At 40.0% G+C, this 14,348-nt stretch overlaps 1 long non-coding RNA gene across 2 annotated transcripts; it reads right to left on the bottom strand.

The window, feature by feature from the left end:
• Positions 1-4,789: 4,789 nt before the first annotated feature.
• Positions 4,790-10,084, bottom strand: LOC116590657. 2 transcript variants are annotated; one of them, XR_004285695.1, is made up of 4 exons: positions 10,002-10,084; positions 5,967-6,061; positions 5,542-5,659; positions 4,790-4,935 (listed from the first exon to the last, which is right to left on the bottom strand). It is a non-coding gene; the product is annotated as an uncharacterized LOC116590657 (long non-coding RNA). The 2 variants fall into 2 exon arrangements; XR_004285694.1 differs by lacking the exon at positions 10,002-10,084 and having other exon boundaries at positions 5,967-6,346.
• Positions 10,085-14,348: the final 4,264 nt, after the last annotated feature.

Below are 14,348 nucleotides of genomic sequence, written 5' to 3' on the forward strand. Positions count from 1 at the left end.
TCAACCAGTCCAGGAAAAATACATGCTGCCATTTTCTGAAGAGTGTCTGGAGGGGATGTCATAATCTCCCGGTAACACACACCCATGTGAAACTCAAGGAGTCAGAAGGCTTTCCCTGGAGTCAAACCCAAATAAACTCTTTCTGCAGCCAATACCTGGAAAAAAAAAATACAAGCACTCCCTGTTGAATCAGATTATGTGAGTTCAAATCCTGGGGCCTGCACTTACTCATTCCAGGCCTTGTTCTTCTCATCCATGAGGTGGGAAGGGTAAGAGTTATGCCTTATGGTTGTGGAATTATCTAAAGGCATAATACATGCAAAAGTACATTGTAAGACACAGAAAACAGTGGAAATGTGGCTCCTGGTTCTTCTCAGTAAATGTTGCCAAGTGGCAGAAGTAATTTACACAAGGGCAGGTCGCTCAAAATTACATCCTCAAACTCAGAGCCAGCAGAAACAAAGAATGCGGCCGGCACGGCAGGACTGGGAGACATTCCTCATATCCTCCTGCTTACAAAGCACAACGAGAGGGAGCCCACTTATAGCACCATGAACCACGGACCTGTTCCTGAGAATTTGAAGTCAGTAATAATCCCCCTCAGTCATAAGAGTGCCAAGGGGGCACTGGCCGGGGGCAGGGAGGCCCAGGGCTCTGCCACCCAGAGCCTGCCTTTCTCAGGGAAAACATCTGTTCTGGATTTTCTGGAGTTCTGGTTTCAAATATTCCAGTCTAGTGCTCCCAGAAGGACATGTGTGTTTGGAGGGGTCTGGCAATCGGGGTTCAGGAAATATAGTGCCCAAAGCCCTGGAATCCACCACAATTCATCCCTGTGGTGCCCTTTGGAAACAAAGAGACAGAGAAGATCAAAAATCAAAAAACCCTCATTGGCGTTTCTGAAACCCCAGTCCTGAAATGGAGGGCCCTCACAGTCCCCACCTCTCCAAGGAGTTGAAGGTCACCTGTTAAGGGAGCCCTGAACCCCAGACTGGGTTCAGAATCCTCTGGAGTCTCCGCCCAAGGCCCCAACAGTCTCCTGGGACCAGAATCAGCAAAGACCCTTACTCTGAGTGCCGGCACCGCTGGTAGTTCGGCGCCCTCTAGTGGAAATAGGGTGAAAGACGGACTGGAGAGATGCAAAGTGAAACCTGACCAGGCAAGCCAAGTGAGTTTCTCTCCCAAATTTTCTTCCTTCCACTTTGGGATTGCCAGCACACATCTGCTTCCACGTTGACTGGCGGGCGGACTCCAGTGTCTCCTACGAAACCAGTCCAGAGAACGACCTTCAATTCATAACAACTCACAGAAACCTTGAAAAATTTTCCGAACAGCAGCTGTCTCCACCTCCAAGAAAAACAATGAAGTTGGGTTTTTGGGAAGGCTTACTCCCTTGATGGGTTTCACACATGGTTCTCCTGGTTCAGGGAACTTTCAAGTCTGGGCCATCCAATCCGGGCACAGCCCTTTCAAAGAGGAGGTCTGAAAACCGAGACAAATAGTGGCTGTTCTTTTTAAATCGCATCACTTCATTTGCAAAACATTTTGGTCTTTTTATTAGTCCCTTTAAAGTATAAAGTCCGTTCTGCAGTGCCCATGCATTTGCAGGAACTCAGCTCCAGTAATGCTTCAAGCAGATGCATTCTGCCCTACTTTGTGAGCATGGACAGAGGTGGGCTTTCATTTTCATCTGAGTTAAAAATTGTCTTTATAACAGAATTGATCAAGCAGTAAATAAGGGTCATTAACATATGCTTATCAATATACGTTTTGCATAGTTAATTTCTGAGTGGATTCAGATACTGATGCAACCTACCAAATGTTTTAACAGGGTGCAAATATAGATATTTAACCGAAATATTGGGTCAAAATGACAAAATCAAAGACCACTCGGATCTAACTATTACCTCTCTTTTACTTGGTTCCTCTGAGCAGCGAGCATCCTGCCAGACACTTTACACATACAGTCTTGTGCAACCTTCTCAGCCCCTCCACGTGACAGGTAGTATTATTTCCATGTTATTGCTGAGGAACCAAGAGAGCCACTCAGCTACTGTGCAGAGGTTCACCAGTCCGCTGGAAAAGCCTCTGCTCTCTCCTCTCTGCTTTCCTGCTTCCCCTGTATGTGCTGTACACACTGGCAGCCATGACCTGCTTCTCCAGCACCCTTGCCCAGAGGATGCTGATGGGGTGAACAAAAGAATTTTAAACACTAGAATTTCAAATCAGAAAGGTCAAGTTAAAGGACATGCTTAAAAGGAAGAGGATGTGGGACATTCAGCAGAAGGTTTTCATGGAAAGAAGTCTTTAGAAAAGAAATGTGGTCCAAAACAGTGTCTCAGATCCAAACGACATGAATACACTCAGAACCTTGAAAATCAAAATCAAACTGTGCACAAGACAGTGTTAAGTACTCTCAGGAAGACACAACATCCAAATTTACCAAAAGCACTGCTTCTGAATAACAGATTTGGAAACATAAAAAGATGCTCCCTGCCAGAAGACGACTTTGGCTCTTCTCTGGAGCACTTAACTAAAACACTATAAAGATTGTAAAAAAAAAAAAAAAATTAAAAAGATTAATTAATCTTAAACTTCACCTTTCCTTATTAAATGCCTCCAACTCTAAGGGACCTAGCTCCTTGGTCTGAAAGGAATTTAGTTAGCATTTATAACCTGTCAGTGTAAATATCTTTTCAAGAGACACATATGATTATTTTAATTCAAGAAGCCAATTCAGCGTTTATAAAAGGTAACTAAATCCGTCAGCATGCCCATCCATTTTCTTTTTGCATTAATAAGACTGTGCTTCATAATTTAATTCTGAAGTGTACAATTCAAGTGTGCTTAGATTAGTAATAATTATGCACATATTAATATATAAGTTTACTTTATTGCAAGAGAATTAACATAAAGAAACTTTGTTCTCAAATTTTGAGAGCAATGAAAATAATAAAGTTGTGTTAGACCCAGTTGTTTCTTCCTTACCTCAGTGCCTCCCTAGACCAAATGGTCCAGATAAGCAGAGACCGGTTATGTCTGTGTCCCCAGCTACTGCAGTGCTTGGCACATGCTAGGTGCTCATTAAGTTTTTCTTTAACTGACTGTGCTAATGACTAGCTTGCAGGTTGGATTCCGAGGAAGGTTTCTAAGTTTTGCCAAGGACAAACGTACCTGCCATTATTTAAAAGAATGTCAGCCTCATCGCAACCAGGCCTTTTTACTCATGGTTGAAACGACTTAGCCCACTAAAGAGCCGGAAGGACTTTCAGAACCAAGGTGTTCCATTCCCATCAAGGAGACGGGTGAGAAGTGAGGGCACCCTGAGACTTCTACGTAGGCCTTGACACTACAGACTGGAGCTCCTCTCTTATTCTGGGCAGCTGGGGCCCAGGAGTTGCCCACATGACAGAAAAGCAGCATCGTCAAGATGAGTAAGGACATCTTTTCTCTGCCTACTATGGGCACTCCAGCTGTCACTGTTTTGGAGTTGAGCAGTCCAGGAACACATGACAAGATGCACAAGGAGTTCTGCCTGATGCCCACAGAGGTAAGGTCAGAGTCTCTTCTCCTCTGCAGCTGGGAACTAGGGAAGGGGCAGATTTAAATTAAAAAAAAAAAAAAAAAAAAAAAAAGGAATTTGGGGGAAAAGAAGGAAAAACCATGAGGTGGAATCAAATGCAGACTCCCACATTAGTCTGAGCCACTCCTTAACCATGCACTCCAACCCCAGCCTGCGTTATATGGGATGTCCTGCTTAGATGATCTGCCCCGTGAAGACAAGAGCCATTCTGGAAGAAGATACAGTATGTCTTTATAAAAAGGCACTCCATAGGTTTCTGACAGGAGAGAAGTTACAGCAAGCTTCCTTAGAGAGCAAATGAGGCCACCTTGTCCCTCTCTGTTTTGACAAAGATGTTGAATCAAAAGCAAATGTTTCTAGAAGCCACTAACTGCCCAGAGCTCTGGTTTTCACATTAATTAATCTTTTTTTTTTTTTTTTTAAAGATTTTATTTATTTATTTGACAGAGAACACAAGTAGGCAGAGAGGCAGGCAGAGAGAGAGGAGGAAGCAGGCTCCCCGCTGAGCAGAGAGCCCGATGCGGGACTCGATCCCAGGACCCTGAGATCATGACCCGAGCCAAAGGCAGCGGCTTAACCCACTGAGCAACCCAGGCGCCCCACATTAATTAATCTAATCAGCCCTAAAACATGTTTGTTGCAAAGATGTGTGTTGTGCTTCATAAGAAGGAGGTTTCTGATGGAAGCATTTAGTGTGTGTTAAACAAGGTACGTGTAGGGCTGGGCTGCCATAAAGAAACACAGAACTAGTAAGGTCAAGAGCTTCCTAAACCCAAATCAGATTCCTGTCAGGCCCTACTAGATCCAGAAACATTTCCCTACCCAGAAAACCTCATTAGCTTGGATTGCTGAAGTAATTCAAGCCAGGCCTCTGCTCTGTCAATGAAATAAAAAAGTTAGGTAGAGCTAATTAATAGTGTAAAGTGTCACTTAAATTACTCTCAAGCATTCTCAATTACCTTAGAAGCAGCAATTGACAATCATTTAGTATATGAGATATGAATCAACTTTATCTAATTCATTAAAGTGGGTCCCCCCAGAGCCCTGGCCAGACCATACTCTGATAGCCTAGTTTAACTTACAAAATCATTTGTACCCAAAAATAATAAAATTGACTTTCCTTAGAAATTCCCTTCCACAGAGTCTGACTTTGTACCTTTTTACTACACCTTATAGAATTTCTATCTTCAAGGAAAAGACACCTACATCATATAGAGTAGTGTGGAGTCTGACGTCCTCTCACTGCGCAGGCGCCTTCCCTCCCTAACACGGGGTTCATGACTCTCTAAAACAAGGGCCTTGTCTCCCGGCTTCGTTCTCGCTCTGAGAGCCCATGCTTCGCCTTGTTGCAGCCGCTATCATGTGTCAGAATCAAACCCAGTTCCTTTGTTGGGAGACCATCAAATGTCAGAAATCTCTAATGTCAAAATCCCAAAGTGTCAAAAATCTCTTAGGCAAATCAGCTCTCTAGAGGGAAAACAGATACATTTTCCCATCTGGGATTCTGAGCCTGCATGCGCAGTGTTTTGGGAGTGTGAGGGGAGAAGGGGAGGCTGAGGTGGGGGTGGGGGTGGGGGTGGGAGAAGGTGGCAGTCTGCTTCATCAAAATATTAATTTTTCTTTAACTGCTCCCCATTTTCAGTGTAGCACCCCAAACTGCCCCCCACTGGGTCTGTTACCTCAGAATGCAGAAGCTCTGTCGATTTCCCCCGGGTACTACCCGCTCCACCCATCACACCCCTGCACATGCCTCCTTCCTCCCACCTGCATCCTTCAAAGTTCAGAAAAGAGATGTTAGCTGGCTGTGGGAGGTTGGGGAGATGTGGGGATCTAACTACTCACTTAGGACTTTCAGTGAATCCTCTTCTTTACATTTCCACCCCAAAACATGGCCTCCTTTACTTTTAAGTCTCCCCAGAGTTCTTCAGCTTGATCCCCACCCCACCCTATCCCTACCAAACCTTGTGTCAGCTCCATCCAGGTTGCTCAGTCAAATACAGTCAAACTTGTGGCCACCTCTCATGAGCTGTCCTCGCCCTTGGAGTTCCGTGTCCGTGTCACTGCTGTCATCTGGAGGGACTGTGGGGAGAAAGCAGATGCACGGTCGAGCTCGGCTTTGTTTACGCAGGTATCTTCAGAGCAGGGTTCCTTCCGTATTTGATCCGGCCCCCTCTCTCCAGTTTTCCCTCCTTGCCTTTTGCCAAGACCCAGAATTACTTCAACATCTGCCTTCTTCCTGTCACCAGGAGCCCTACTCCTCGTACAGGAAGTGTCCATAGAGAATGCTGTGTAGCTCTGGACTGAAAGATAGCCTTGTGCCTTCTGGTACAGTTCTTCCAGGTGTGTGCGTGGGGGAGGGGGGAGGGGGGAGGGGCGTCCAACTCACCAAGCTGTGCTAACATACTTCTTCAGTTCTGAGAGTAGCACGAGTATGAGGCTGTGGTCTTTTTCTTTCTTTCAAATATGAAATGTTTTGTATATCTACAGTGTGAAAAATACTTATAAACACTCATGCACTTATCACCTGGATTTAACAGATGTCAACATTTTGCCATTTTTGCTCGCAATCCCTCTTTCACTGTTCACAAACAAGTCACTGTAAACCTACCAAAAGCCATCCCTCTCCCATCCCTTTCCTTTTGTCACCCACCCTTCCTAGAAGTCATCAGTGTCCTGGAGTTGGCACGTGTGAGTTTCACGTGCCTGAAACGTCTTGTAACTTGTTCTTTTCACTCCACATTTTTTTAGCTTATATACACATGTGTGTGTGCATATGCACACAGTTCATTTCTTACAACTGCCATTTTAGTAATCTTTTTATGTTCTTTTTTAACCCACTACTGATAGACAGTTGTTTCCATATTTTTGTTTTTATTTGAAGTGCTGCAGTAAACATCCTTGTATATTTACTTATTTCCTCTTTGCTTGTTTGAGAGTTTCTCTAGGTTCGATGTTGAGAGTGGAACTGTTTTGTACGCCTGTGTTCAGCTGTGTGGGTAATGTGAAATTGCTCTCTAAAGCGATTTTATATCCCATCAGCAATGTTTTACTGGGCCCACATTTCCGCATCCTGTGAAACATCAGCTGTGCTAAAACTTGGATTTTTTGTCAATCTGACAGATGCAAAAGGGCATGTCATTGTTTCGATTAGCATGTTCCTGATTACTTTTCAGATTTCCTTTTCAGTGAATTGTCTGTTCATTGCCTTGGCCCATTTTTCTATTGGGTTGTCTTTCTTCTTACTAAGATGAGGGAGTTTGTCATATATTCTTAATTAATAACCCTTGGTCAGTTATCCAGGCTGCAAATATTCCCTCCTCGTCCATGGCTTGTCACTTCACTTTCTAATGGTCCTTTCTCCTACAGGAAATTCTAGCTTCTCAAGACCATAAAGATATTCTCTCATATTTTCTTCCATAAGTTTTAAAGTATTACTTGCATATAGAGCCTCTTTATACCTGGTATTTATTTTACTGTATCATATGAAGAAGAAATCTTTATATTTCTCCATATGAATAAATTAATTTCCCAAGTATCTTTATTGAATATTTTATTTTGATGAATGGAATTTTTTTGAGGAGAAATTCACATTAACAATGAACCATTTTAAAGTACACAATCAGTGGCTTCTAGTGCACTCAGAATGTGTGGCCACAGTCGCTCTCTAGCTAGACAACTTTCTCATGATCCCTAGAAGAACATCCCATATTCTTCAAGTAATCACTCTCCATTTCCTCTTTCCCCAGCCCCTAGCACCCACTACTTTGCTTTCTGTCTTTGTGGCTTTGCTTATTCTGAATACTTAATATAAAAGGAATCATACAAAATGGGACCTTCATGTCAGGCTTCTTCGACCTATCCCATTGCTATTGAGGAACATTCATTTCGTAGCATGTTTCAATACTTCATTCCTTTTCATGGCTGCACAATATTCTGTTGTACATGTATACCATGATTTGTTTACCTATCCATTTGTGACTATTATGAGCAATGCTGCTGGTCTTGACTGAAAGATATAGGAGGATATAGGAGGATATAGGAGTTTTAATATGTAAAGCACTGAGCACCTGGGTGGCTCAGTTGGTTGAATGTCCAACTTTTGATTTTGGCTCAGGTCATGATCTCACCCCAAGTCAGGCTCCAATGCTCGGCATGGAGTCTGCTTGAGATTCTCTCTTCCTCCCCTCCCCCTACTCTCTCTCTGTCTCTAAAATAAATAAATAAATCTTTAAAAAAAAAGCACTTAAAAGAGTGTCTGAAACTTATATAGTAGAATGTTTTATTAATTATCCTTATTATTCTTCTTATATATTACCATATATACATGGTTCTGTTATTAGTCTATTTTGTTATGTACACCTATCTCTCCAAAAATATTATATCATTTTCATTAAAACTACAGGTTATTTCATAAGCTTTGAAATGTAAGAAAAAACCCCACAATTTCCACTTATCTTGTTCCTTAAACTGACACTTCTTGGCCTTTCAATTTCCATGTGAATGTTTGGAATAGCATTTCAAGCGCCAAAAAAAAAAAAAAAAAAAACAAAAAAAACTTCATGGAATGTTGACTAGCACTGCGTAGGATTTAGACATGAGTTTGAACACAATTACCCTTTAATGTGTCTTACCATTCATGAACATCGTGTAACTTCCCATCTAAGAAAAATTAAGCTTTATTTCAGTAGGTTTTATAATTTTATCCACGTCTTGCAAAGTTCTGATAAACTTCTTACACACCTCTTTTTGCTATTTAAAGCAGTATTTTAAAGTTTATCTATTTCTTTGTTTCTATTACTTTATATTTTATTCCTTCCTTCTGAGTTCAACTTCCTTTCACCTGAAGGTCATCCTTTAGTAATTTTTTAAAAAAAGATCTGAACGTGGGAAATACCTTTTTTTCCCCCCCTGAAAATGGTTGTTTAACCCATACTCTTTGGTGACAATTTGGCTGATAAAACACAACTAGGCAGACAGCTGGTTTTCTCTCAAAACCGTGTAAATATTCCATTTTCTCCTAGGTGCTATTATGTTGAGAATTCTGTTGTCGGTCTAATTGTTGATCCTTTGTCAGAAATCTGTTTTTTTCTATTTTTCTCTTTGTGTTTGCACTGCTATAGTTTCAATCCAATATACATTAGATTTGTATTTTTTTTTTTAATCCTATTCTGGGCTCACTTTGTTTCCTGTATCTATCATAGCATATCTTTCATAAATTCTGGAATATAGCAACAATTTCTTTATTTCTCTCCTTCTAGGACTTGGATTAGAAGCATGTTGGATTTCTCTTTGTATTTTCTATGTCGCTTATTTATATTTTCCATCTCTTGATTTCTGCTGTGTTCCAGGGTATGTACTAAGTCAATACTGTTTTCCAGTTCACTAATCTTACTTCAGCTATGTTTAATTTACTATTGTAGATGTTCATTGACTTTTCATTTCAATGGTATTTTCCATCTCTAGAATAGCCACTTAGCTCTTACTCAAATTCTTCTTCTGTTTATATAGTATCTCATTTTAAATACATTTTAAGTGTATCTATTTAACATTTTTTATTGATCATTTTGGCAGTCTAATCCTAGCAGTGACCTACCTTCTTTCTGATTTGGCAGATTAACCCACATGGTGAACATTTATAATCCTCTATCCAAAGCAAGTTCTCAAAAAAATTTTCAGGTGATAGGGTTAGTCAGCAGGAGAATCTTCTGAATGAAAGATTGTCTACTTTGGGCTGCTATAACAAAAATTCCATAAATTGGGTGGCTTATAAGCAACAAACATTTTTTACAGTTCGGAGTCTGGGAAGTCCAAAATCATGATGCTAGATTTGGTGTCCAGTGAGAACCCATTTCTTCTTGACAAAATGGCACCTTCTCTGTCCTTAAATGGTGAGGGCTTTCTCAGGATTTTTTTTTTTTTAATAAATTCTTGAAAAAAAAATAGTACTTAAGTAATCTCTACAGCCAATGTGGGGCTGGAATTGACAACCCTGAGATCAAGGGTCACATCCTTTTCCAACTGAGCCAGCCAGGCATTTCAGGGTCTCCTTCATAAAGGCATTAATCTCCTTCACGAGAGCCCCATCCTCATAACTTAATCACTTCGTTAAAGGCCCTACTCCTAATACTATCCATCACTGTGGGGATTACAATGTTGATATATGAATTTTGGGGGGACAAAAACATTCAGTCCACTGTAGTGATATCTTACTGGAGAGCCTAGGTTGGCTTGGTGTGGCAGGATATGAGAGCTTTGACTCCACCAAATACAGTCTGGATCCTCAGACAACTAAAGGGCCCTGCTGAGGGTGTGCCTCTGAGAAAGAAAAGCACAGTTCTATCTTCACAGCAGTAGCCTGGCTCCAGATGTAGCCATTCTTCTTCACAGGTCACCTAAAGTTTCTCTTTTGGCACCCACTTACCTGCACTCTCCACATCCAGACTATGCTCACATGCAAGGACTAGCAACGGTATCTCAAAACTTCTTTTTCTATTAAAGTCTTCATGGTTAAAAAAAAAAACCATAAACCTGATCATTTAAAATATATATTTAATGTCTATGGAAATTTTGTGAGAAAGGGAGAATAAAAACTTTAAGTAACACAACTTATACTTCAAAATAACAATTATAAACTTACTGGTTTATCAATAATTAAAATCCATAACTGTCACAGAAAGATAGATCTGGTCTAAAGATCTTGTTTTCAAATGAAAAAACTGAGGCTGAGGGAGACAAAAGGATTTTGGGGGGTCTTTTGATTTTTAAATTTATAATACCACATAAATTCACTCTTGCTTTTAGTAAGAGTTATCAAAGGGATGACAACAATTTTCTAGTGTAAGTAAAAGTTGTAAGTTGAATCAAGTAGAATAATGGGGACAAGTATTACAACAATGGGGTAATTTTATTCAAGTAGTTAATAGGATGGGATATTTACTACTATCGGGAAAGGAGAGAAAATATGGAATTGTCCAAGTTCCACTCTGCCTTAGTTGGTTCTTGCAACATGGTTCAGCTCAGTGTACCGTATCTGAGAGGGACATGGGTAAACTGTTGATGACTTGAAGTTATGCCTAATCAGGGACGGTAGATAGGAAAGATGAGAACTTGAAAACTTACATGCTCTACTAATTGAATGGTAGGACATGAGATTAACCCTTAATTCCATTATGCAGTGCTCCCATATATAGGCTTCCATATATAGAAAAAGAGCCATTCTTACTCTGATGGCCCCAAGTATTTGGGACTGACCAATAGGCGGAAGCCACAGAAAAACAGATTCATGCTGAATATAAGACCCTTCCAACCAGAGACTATTACATTTCTATGAATTTAAGTACAACTAAAACAAAGGCCTCTGAGTGAATTTTTCTCCCCAAAAATGAGTGATATTAAACTTAATCAATTTGACATAAAAATAGGCACTATTTGTACTTCTAAAAGAGCTGAATTATAATTCAACATTGATTGAGTCATTAATTTCAGGTAGAATGGGCAATATATTCTTATTTGCTAGTGTAAGTCATGGGTAATCAGTCTTTATAGCCCTTACAAAACAGTGTTTTCAATAGTATGCATTCACCATCTGGATTGTAATAATAGTCATGCAAGATTTCCACTCTATTCATTTAGGGTCAACTCAAAAGAAGCATTTTCTAGATCTCTAAACTTTAACCATGGGAATCTTTAACATGGGCAAGCAACTGTTTCTTGCAATGTATTTGTGGTCAATAATCCCACTTGTATTAAAATGTCACAAGACCTTACAACTATTTCAGCATCTCTCAGAAGCCTGACTCTCTTATCTTAGCTTAAAGAAAAAAAAAAAAATCTACAACTGACGTAACACAGTCACTGACATTCAAATGACTGCGGAGTCTAGGAAATCTTTATTTAAAAAAAAAAAAAAGAATTCTGTCAATCCTCTATTCATACCAAACACACCCTTTTTCTTAAACTATTTTTGAAAGTGTGAATCAACCTGAAATGAGTGAAATAGGGAAGATTTGATCAGAAGTGTCACAGTAGGTTAAGAATCTTTAACAGCACTCCATAGGGAAGGGAAGTGGGCCCTATTCAAGTGTGGCTTCTTAATTTAAACCATCAATATGTGCTTGCTGAACTGATTTGCAGCAGAATCCTCTGATGAAGCTATCTTCCATTCAAATTGCAATCTTCAAACACATGCTCATTTGTCACATTATTATTCCAACATACATGTACTGTGCTTAAAAATATCATTTCTTCCTTGGTAAGCCCCTATCTAGTTGTGGTAAAGTATATATCTTGGGCATTTTTCTCTGCTTCTGATATCAACAAAACTCTCTAACGGTTTGAATATAGCCAAATATCCTGCATTTGATTCTTTGTTCTGGCTGCATGTTAGAAAAGAGGAAAATTTTACATCCTATAACCAGGTTTTATTTCCTAATTTTTACACCTCTAAAGCAATCTTTGCTAGTAAATTGTCACAATAATATTACACCACACATAAGAATTCTCTAGAAAAAAGGAAATTTAGGCAAAGGGCCAGTTTAGGATTTCGAATATTATTATGGGAAATGCTTGTGTCACTGTTAGACCTAATACACAGATGAGGAAAAATACATAAATAATTTTGGGATAAAGGTGTGAGGTTCTAAAAGAAATCCAAGAAGCTAACATTAGCCCATGTTCATTCAAAATTGACACGAGTATCCTTGTTTCTAGGAAGAGGTGGAGATAAAAAAGGGAGGTTTGTAGGTGTTCGATCCTAACCTTAGCTCCTATCTCACCATAAGATCTTGGGTAAATCATCTAGTGTCTTATTTCTGTTTCATCTGTAAGATTCATCATATAGTATAATATCAAGATTAATGGACTTGTTCTGTAAAGGTCCAGATAGTAACTATTTTAGATTTTGTCCACCATATAGCTTCTGTCACAATGAGTCAACTCTGCCACTGTAGAGTGGGAACTGCCATAACCAGGACAAATGAATGGGTGTTGTGGTGGTCCAATAAAACTTTATTTACAAGAACAGATTTTTTGGCCCCTGGGTTATAGTCCATCAAATGCCAGTATAAAATCTACTTAATGAAGAGAATTTAATAATGAGATGTACAAGTAAAAAGAAACAAAATGATGTATAAAAAAGGAAAGAAGATGTACAAACTTAAATGATGACAAAGGAGGAAAGTGGTTTGAGGGGGGGAAATGGAATTACAAGGTAAATGCTTTTCTATTTATTTTTTTAAAGATTTTATTTGTTTATTTGACAGAGAGGGAGAGAGCACAAGTAGGCAGAGAGGCAGGCAGAGAGACAGAGGGAAGCAGGCTCCCCACTGAGCAGAGAGCCCGATGTGGGGCTCGATCCCAGGACCCCAAGATCTTGACCTGAGCCAAAGGCAGTTGCTCAACCAACTGAGTCACCCAGGTGCCCCGGTAAATGCTTTTTTAAAGAGATTTTATTTATTAGAAAAAGAAAGGGGGAGAGAGAGATAGCACACAAATGGGGGGCGGTGGCGGAAGAGGGGCAGAAGGAGAGGAAGAAGCAGACTCCCTCATGAGCAGGGAGCCCAACAAGAACTGAAGGTAGACTCTTAACTAGACTGAGCCATCCAGGCACCCAAGATAAATATTTTCTACAAAAACAAACCCAAAGACCAAGATATAAAATCTATTTTTAATGAAAAAAAATTTTTTTAAAGATTTTATTTATTTATTTGACAGAGAGAAATCACAAGTAGACTGAGAGGCAGGCAGAGAGAGAGACAGGAGGAAGCAGGCTCCCTGCTGAGTAGAGTGCCCGATGCGGGACTCGATCCCAGGATCCTGAGATCATGACCTGAGCCGAAGGCAGCCGCTTAACCCACTGAGCCACCCAGGTGCCCCAATGAAAATGTTTATAATGGAATTTAAACTACCCCTGGGAAACTTTAAGCAGTAGAGTCAGTCTCTGGGGAAGCCATTTGGTTCTTCTTCCAAGTTAAAAAAAAAAAATACTGAAGAGCTGAATTCTCTTTGTGAAGTGTTCATTATTATCCTAGTGAATACTATCAATGCAGAGGATCCTATTAGCTTATTTCATTACCATTCGAAGTATTTTCCCACTAGAAGTCAATTCTAAAAATTTTTCATCCACCAGATATTTACTTAATTAATATACAAGGGGGATAGAAATCATGACTTGGTTCAAATTTGTACTTTTCTCCAGAGTTTTCATAAATCTTTATGACACATCATCCTATGGTAACATTTCAGTCTCCTGTATGTCAACATCAATTACTCTGAATATTTTACCAGAACAATTTTCCTGTATAACTGTAAAATGGAACTCTGGCATGGCCTGAAGTAGAAGAAAATTCAGTTGCTCCTCCTGTAGTTTAGGTTCTTTTCTAAAAATTGGGAAGCAGCTTTAAGAAACTGACCATTTTGGGGCACCTGGGTGGCTCAGTGGGTTAGAGCCTCTGTCTTCAGCTCAGGTCATGATCCCAGGGTCCTGGGATCAAGCCCCACATGGAGCTCTTTGCTGAGAGGGAGCCTGCTTCCTCCTCTCTCTCTGCCTACTTGTCATCTCTGCCTGTCAAATAAATAATAAATAAAATCTTAAAAAAAAAAAAAAAGAAACTGACCATTTTGAGGGTATACAAATCTACAATCTCTTATTTGAAACCCTTTGACTAGATGTGGTTTGGAATACAGAGTTTTTTAAATTTTAGAAAGGCAATATGCTTCATACACCACAGAGCTTCTACCCCTCCAAAGACGTCTGGAGCAGTACCCTGTA

This window comes from Mustela erminea, chromosome 5 (genome assembly GCF_009829155.1).
Source record: "Mustela erminea isolate mMusErm1 chromosome 5, mMusErm1.Pri, whole genome shotgun sequence".
In the NCBI taxonomy this organism is placed as follows: domain Eukaryota; kingdom Metazoa; phylum Chordata; class Mammalia; order Carnivora; family Mustelidae; genus Mustela; species Mustela erminea.